Raw genomic sequence first — 8,501 nt, forward strand, 5'->3', positions numbered from 1 at the left:
GGCTATGTAGGGCAGTGTATGGACTGGCCATGCTTAGCATCAGGCATTACCAAACCCACATAAGGCAAGCTGTGAACTGGATACAGTCATCACCACTTACACAGGTATAGGGAGTATAAAATGATAAATGACCGCAACACAATAATGTGTGGTAGGCCCATGGGAAGTGCCCTCAGTAGGCCCATATCCTGAGAAGTCGTATGGGTCAAGGGTCACATGTTCTAGTGGCCAAGTCAAGTTGATGCTCTCTGAAGATTATAACAGTACTGGTACAGTTGTGGATGAAATATGACAGTCAGTGGATGTATATGGCATGCTCTGGGGTGCACATATCTAAGATCATACTCCCTCCTTTATTGAACTGGTTATCAGCTTCAATTAGTGCTATGCACTGCATCCCCATTTATGTACTGTACCCATACCTCAACATGTGGCCATGGTCCCCACACCTCACATGGCATGTCCTTTCCATGGTTTCCTATCTTTATAGTTTAGCTGCCACCATCCACATGCTGATGGTTCGATGCAGGCTAGAGTCATGTACCCCCATTTATACATACACCATGGCATCTGCTGTCCTGTCACTGACATCCAATGCAGGGCTTATTGTTGTTACTGAGCTGCTTTACCAGACAGGGCTCTTTCCTTAACTTTGAAAAGCTATGTATCTACAGCCTTTAATGGAATTCCTGTCTTTATATCTGTATGGTTCTTAGCAGTTCTGTGTGAAACATCACTGGCAATATATGTCATGATAAGAAAAGCACATTAGTATAGTAGTTATGCCAATGAAGCCAGTTAGCTCCACTGTCTGTGAATCCCTACTAGTACACAAAGCACTATCCAAGCATGTTGATGTTAGCTATGCATATCACAGTAACTTCTAAGCATGTGACCTATATGTTCCTGCTTACATTTTTACACCATTACCACTGCAATACAGCAGTACAGCTATGTACTAGCGATGTGGTGTACTGCTATGCTGCAGAACCATAGGCAGCTCATCTGGTAACCTGTTTAGCTCCCCAAACTACAACCATCAAAAAAAAAAAAAAGAAAGAAAAGAAAAAAGCTCATTTCAAAGTTGAATACCAAAAAAAAGTTATCCTGCAATTAAACTGTAACAAGATGCTAAGATGCTTGCTATAAATATAACAAGCACTTACTGCTGTTGATTTGCCAAACACAGAGCATGTCAGCACTTCGGCCATAATCACAAATTTAGTATCAGCATTCTTTTTCTGAAGCTGCAATGTTCTCCCAGCTTTAGAAAAGAAAAAAGAAAAAGCCGGTTTTATACTGCCACACCACTGGCTCCCACCAGTCATACCCAATAATAGCTTGTGCCTCGGGCATCTGCCCCCTTTGACCACCCAGTAATGGTGCTGCTATGGTTTGCAGCACACAATTCACAAACATGCATATGGGCACACGGGTCTATCATTATTGCTTCTCCGGTGTAGTTTATTGAGTGATCATAGCTAACTCAGGTGGCTGTGAATGCAGGGTACCAGAGTGATGTGCCAGGGGGAGCAGCTTTTCCTATTCCTCCTGCACATCAGTTATAGGGAGTGCCAACTGGCAGGTACCATGGCCCTTTCTGTAAAGCAGATATATGGCATCAGCTAGCTGTAAAGGTGAGATGCCGCTGGTATCAAACATTTTGTTGAACAATGCCAGTATACATACAATGACCTGAAGTGGAGCCATCCTTGCCTGTTCTAGCACTAGGAGGTGGAATTTCAAGAAAGGGGTCTGAAATGTAGTGTAATATTTTTTTTTTTAGTACTATTGGCATATACTGTCTTAGTTGTTGTACATGTATGCTCAACAGTACATACTCCTTTCCAACCAGAAGAGTGGCAGGTGAATATGGTTGGGTGCCACAAGACATTGCAGGACATCTCCAGGTAGCAGGATATTATGATATTTGTGTCACTGTAATGTGCAACTGCAATTGCATTTGTACCAGATGCATGCAATAACTTTTTCACCTTGTGTCATCCTTCTTCAGCTCTAGTTGTGGAAGAGGAGAAGCTCAGGTTGTTCTTACCTTGAGCTGCTCTGGCCGATGCCTCAAACAAGGGGGTCTCTAGATGATCATCCTGCAAAAGATGACCTGCGAGGGTCACTGTTGCCATCCTTGACTGCTTCAGAAGGTGTGCCAGCAACTAAATACCCACTTTGGCAATGTGGTGTACCTTCTGGCATATCTACTGAAGGCCGTCAGACTGTTTATCACTGCACGGATGACTGACACTTAGAAATTCAAACTGAAAAGACTGCCATCAACCTATTATACTGGCCAAACCCTGAGAAACTAGAATACTGGAACACAACACGAACAGCATACAATGTTTGAATGTCTTTTAATTCTGGTACCTCGGCCTTCGCCTTCTCCTGGAATTCCAGGAGAAGGCGAAAGCCGAGGTACCAGAATTAAAAGACATTCAAACATTGTATGCTGTTCGTGTTGTGTTCCAGTATTCTAGTTTTGTATTTTGGAGTTTTGGAGCTTGTTGTTTTTGGGTCAAACCCTGAGAAAGGCAAGATGATGAATGTTGTGATTCCCTCACTTTCTTCCTTTCCCCTGAGTTTCTGTGATCTTTTGACTTGACATAGTTTGAGGTTTAGGGGCTTGCCTCCATGTCAAAAAGAGCAGAGGAGCTTGTCCCCTCAAAAAATCTTTTTGTATATTGTGACCTTGGGAGTGACACTGTTTTTGGCTAGTAACTTCCCAAGATTTTAGATGCTTTTGGGATTGAATAATTGTAATATACTGGTGGTGGACCAGTTTGTGAATTTGTGTGACTGGCAGGCTTCATCTATAAGGCCAGGAAATATATAAAAAAGAGCAACCATCAAAATACAAAAGCTAAGCAAAATAGAAAAATCAAAGCTGGCTAGGCAGAGAGTGAAAAACAAATATTTAATAAAAATGCTTAAAATATTCATAAAAATGCTAATAAAATAAACAGGATGAGTGCTTTCATACTCAAAGGTACTTCATCAGATCCATTCTCACATCATATACATTACACTTATATAGTTCAGTGTTTGAGGTCACGTGATTTCAACAATGGCTTAATAGGGATGATTTCATTTAGCCCCTTGCCTACATCAGCCCTTAACAAATGCATCCATTTTATTTCTGTACATTCAGTTCTTGTTTTTATATCACTACCTCTCAGATTGGGTGTATAAATTTCTAACACCAGAAACTTGAACCAATGTTCACAATTTGTTAACAAAACATATTTGGACAGTGCATTCCTTTCATCCCTTCTGGTGACCGCATATACATATTCTCTTATACGGTCCCTCAAGCAACGATTTGTCTTTTCCACATAGAAACTTTTGCATGTAACACAAGAAGCACAGTAGACAGCATTTTTGGTACTACAATCTGCATAAAACTGCATGTTAAAAATCTGTTCTGTTCCTGGATGTACAAAATAATCATCTTTGTCAATATATCTACAGACATTACAGTGATGATAGGTGAAAGGTACCTACTCTCTGACTGACTATCCCCTCCTCATGATCAGGCAGGGATTTTGTAGCATAGCATTTTCTTTAGTGATGGATGATCTTTAAAACAAAGGAGGTAGCCTTCCCGAGCAACCTTTTACAATTGTCATCTGAAGCCAAGATCTTCCAGTGTTTCTTGACAATCTCACAGACAGAATCTGAATCCCTAGAGTATGTAAGGTTCATACATACAGGTTGAATAGATCTGCTGGTAAGGGGGACAAGGTCCTCATTCAAACCATTAAAATATGGTCTAGTACGTGTGTCCCTTAACATAACTGCATCATTCTGTGCAGTTATGTCTAGATCATTGTACCCTCTCTTCATTAAGTTTGAAGCAAGTGTGTTGAAGGAGTCATACATGTCACTGTCTCTTGTACTTAGTCTGGCTGTCCTAAAAAACTGTCCTCTAAGGACATTCTGTTCGACATGTTTGGGATGCATACTGCATAAGTGTACCATGTTGTTGGTCTTGCAGGGCTTAACATATTGTCTCATGTGTATACCATCTAGTGTCTTAATCACTGTAACATCTAGGAAAGAAATAGACTCTGTGAACCATTCATAAGTAAATATGAGAAAGTTGGCTGTGCTATTCAAGTATGACACAAACTGGTCAAGGCCTTCTATTGTGTCTCCCCATACAAGGAAGAGGTCATCTACATAATGGCCATAGTAAAGTATGGACCCCTTGAACCTATTGTCATCAGAGAAGGCATTCTGCATCTCCCATTCAGCTAGAACCATATTGGCATAGCTGTTGGCACACACCATACCCATAGCTACCCCTGTTTGTTGTAGTGTTCATTCTCAAAGATAAACACATTGTGTTCTAAAATCAACTCCAGTAGAGTGCAAACCAAATACCCTTATCATTACTGAAAGTGGAGTTCCTCCCTAAATTCATCCAAACATAGCCAATACCTGCATCATTGGGAATGCAGGTAAACTATGAGGCAACATCCAACGTGACCAATAGGGCCTCTTCTCTACGTGACCTCAGACACTGAGCTATATAAGTGTAATGTCATATGATATGAGAATGGATCTGATGAAGTACCTTTGAGTATAAAAGCACTCATCCTGTTTATTTTATTAGTATTTTCATGAATATTTTTAGCATTTTTTATTAAATCTTTAGTTTGTATTCTCTGCCTAGCCAGCTTTGTTTTTTTCTATTTCTTCATCTATAAGGGCTCCAAGAGAGCATCTGTCCCATATTACTGACCATCAAGGTGAGTGATGCTTGGATTTGTTTCCCACTGACATGGTCTGGCATCAAACCATTCCAAGACCCAACCTTATCCCCATCTTTTTTGTCTCCTTCCTTCATGTTTCATTCCTCATTCCTAGCTTATTGTCCAATCCTCTCTAATAATATTATTTGTCCACCTTCTGTATATTTGTCCCCATCCCCTCTTGTTCCCCTTTGCATGTATACACTAAACCTTTTACCTGTTTTCTCTCTACATTCCATCCACTGTCATACTCGACTAGTTTCTCCACTTACACTTCCTTTGTATATCTTGCAAAAGGGGTTCTTTCCCTACATGAAAAAAATAATTTCCCACCTTTCATACCCTTCTGTGTTTTCCTCTGCTTAATGTTCTTCCATTTTTGACTTTATCTATGTCATCTCCTCTCCATGATTATATGATAAAATGGTTGGCTGCACTTTGCTGCACACAACAACAATGGTCTGTCTGACCTTCTTGCATGCGATGAGTCTAAGATGCAGCACAATGGGTTACACACATTAGCACGCATTGATTCAGCTGTTCTAGCCTGCCTTAGCTGTCATGTCCACCATGTCAGTCATGAACACACATAAGCATGCATTGATTCGGTTGTTGTAGCCTGCCTTAGCTATCATGTTCACCATGTCAGTCAAGAACACACATAAGCATGCATTGATCCGGCTGTTCTAGCCTGCCTTAGCTGTCATGTCCACCATGTCAGTCATTAGCACGCAATGATTTGGCTGTTCTAGCCTGCCTTAGCTGTCATGTCCACCATGTCAGTCATGAACACACATAAGGACACATTGCTTTGGCTGTTCTAGCCTGCCTTAGCTGTCATGTCCACCATATCAGTCATGAGCACACATAAGCACGCATTGATTTGGCTGTTCTAGCCTGCCTTAGCTGTCATGTCCACCATGTCAGTCATGAGCACACATAAGCACACATTGATTTGGCTGTTCTAGCCTGCCTTAGCTGTCATGTCCACCATGTCAGTCATGAACACACATAAGCACACATTGCTTCGGCTATTCTAGCCTGCCTTAGCTGTCATGTCCACCATGTCAGTCATGAACATTACCATAGTTCTACTTCTGCCAAAGAGCTGGCTGGTGCTATTTATAGTGCTATTGTTGCATCTCCATTCTATCATAAGGTCTAATGCTCAGTATGCTGGTACTATTCAGTTTCTATCAGAACCAGATCCAGCACAAGTCTCCCTAGGCACCTTCTTCAGGCTTGATGTTAGCTGAAGGGCTTTCCCATCAATGCTACTGTTTACTATATGCCAATAAAATATTATGTGCAAAGGTGTGAAAAAAAATGCAACCTCAGCATTACATCACTGACCTCAGCATTACATCACTGACCTCAGAATTACATCACTGACCTCAGCATTACATCACTGCCATTATTACTATATTATTGGAATTGTACCAGCATTCACTTCCTTCTTTTCATGCACCCATGTGTGTAGCTGAAGTGTTGATATAGTTGCAGCGATGAATGTCTTTCTTTTCAGCTTATATTACATCAGGAAATGGCAGTTCCTCCTACAGTCCTACCAGGAGGCGAGTAAGTAAAACAAGTAAAAATGCTACAACTTTTAATTATGCATAATGCTTTAAGAAGTTATGGCACTTTATTATTTTCTTTTTTGCTGAAATTGTTGAGGTAAATATAACAATAAACTGTAATGTTTAAAACATGTTTGCTAGTTCTCCCAGGCATAACTCTCAAATTGTTTTCTGAGAAAATACAATAATAATGGGAACACATATTCCCAAAATCAGGGACACTTTTTTAATATGACTCTAATTCACTTAAAAAGTTAATAGAACAACAGGCTTGATATTAACATGCATTTTCTGAAAAATAAGAAGCAGGAAACTTTAATATCTAGTATTACTTATTAACAGTAATCATCAGTGATTTACCAGAAAATATGAGTCAAAATTAGGGAGAGTTGAAAGGTATGGTTCTGGGTATTGGATATTGGCATTTCTTACTCCGTGTATCAGTTGAATTTGAAACAACACGATTGTCATTTGTATATAAAAAAATATCAATCAATAAACTACCTGTGAACATAAAGTCTGATTTTTGTATGTGTGTGTGTTTATTACTACTATGTAGTATTCATAATATACTGAACTATTTTTTTTTTTTTTTTTGGGGGGGGTAGGGACTTTGTCCATAGATGTCTTACAGATTTAAAGATTTTCATGCCCACAAAAAGTTGTATTCATGAGGCATCTGATAGATGCACAGACAAAGGGAATTGCCATGATTCAGGATGACCAAGCAAGTGGGAAATTAAATGGAAAAACTCATCAAGTTTCTTTTAGTTTAATAGCTTTTCAGTAGTCTATTTAGTGAGAGTCTCAAGAAGATAGCAATTTGTTGTTGCTCATATTGTCTGTTTTCAGAGTAAGGGCTTTTTTTGTTTTGTTTAGGCAGAGATGTAACTCAAACAGGATTAAAGGTGCTGGTTGTCATTGGTGCAAGCTGTTAGGGGGCATGATTGGCGGGTGCCAGTGGGTTGGAACTGCAGTACCAGCATTCATTTACAGGGATATTGGGCTGCAGAGATGAATGTAGATACTGCATTTGCACTTGCCGTGAAACTCATTGCCTGGTAGTAAATGTAGCAAGATGTTTGTTTCATTTATAGCAAGTGTCTTGCTACACACACAAAAGTACAGAGCACTTTTCTTTTTTGTCCTCAACTCTCAGAAGTCTTGTATTTTTCTGGGCATCAGCTCTTGGAAGACCTTTTTTTTCCATTTTGAGGAACTGCCCCAGTGTGCCAGATGAACTAATTATTCTACTGTGTTTATTAAATGTCATTGAGTTCATGCTGTAAAACTTGAATAAAAAATAAATCCGTGCCTCTGTAATCAATGCAAATGTAAACAAAACAGCATACATAAGAGAAATGTGGGTTCATAGATAATATACACCAGGCAACTTATGTAAATGATGATTAGCCTAGCCACTGCAGTCTACCTACTCTGCCTTTCCATAAGGGACTGGGGGGTCTCAACCAGCAGTGAATTTATGGTCACCCATTCATTCATCTAAATTAGATTTAAAGAGAATTTGGCAGCTACTTTGTTTAACGTGGAGGGGAACTTATTCCAACAGTACAGTATCCTTTGAGCGAGGGAGAGATCTATCCCAGCAACAGATCTTGTTCATATTACAATTTAGGTTTAGGTCCCTAGTGTGAGTATGTGTATTGTTTTCACTTTAAAGAACATGTAAAAGGTCAAGCAGCACAGGGTCATTTACTGCCTTGCATGCCAGGCAGAAACTGCCACATCAATGTCTATAGGAGACAGAATAGAGTGACAGAGCTTTTAGATGCTCTGTATAGTTTAAATAGATCATATTTAAATAGATCACACTCTTGATCTTTCAGTGAGGAGATATTGTGCTTTTCCTAGCAGTAACATATGCTTGGAGAGATACTTATCAGAGAGGGCAATACATCTTAGTATGGCCCTAATAAGGGAGGAGTAAAGCAAAATAACATTCGCAGATATGAAATATATTAGTAATTAGTTAGCAAGGTAAAAAGATTTCCTAATGACAGCTGGTATATGGCAGTCAGAGAAGAATTAATTCTAAAACATTTGTCAAGGTTTTTAGTGATAGTTTCTATTTTGAGAGGCTGCCATTTATATGGTAGAAGTAGAGGTGTTCCTGTTTCCCAAAAAGTATAAT

This window comes from Protopterus annectens, chromosome 12.part0 (assembly GCF_019279795.1).
Source record: "Protopterus annectens isolate FY-2018-M chromosome 12.part0, PAN1.0, whole genome shotgun sequence".
Lineage (NCBI taxonomy): Eukaryota > Metazoa > Chordata > Ceratodontiformes > Protopteridae > Protopterus > Protopterus annectens.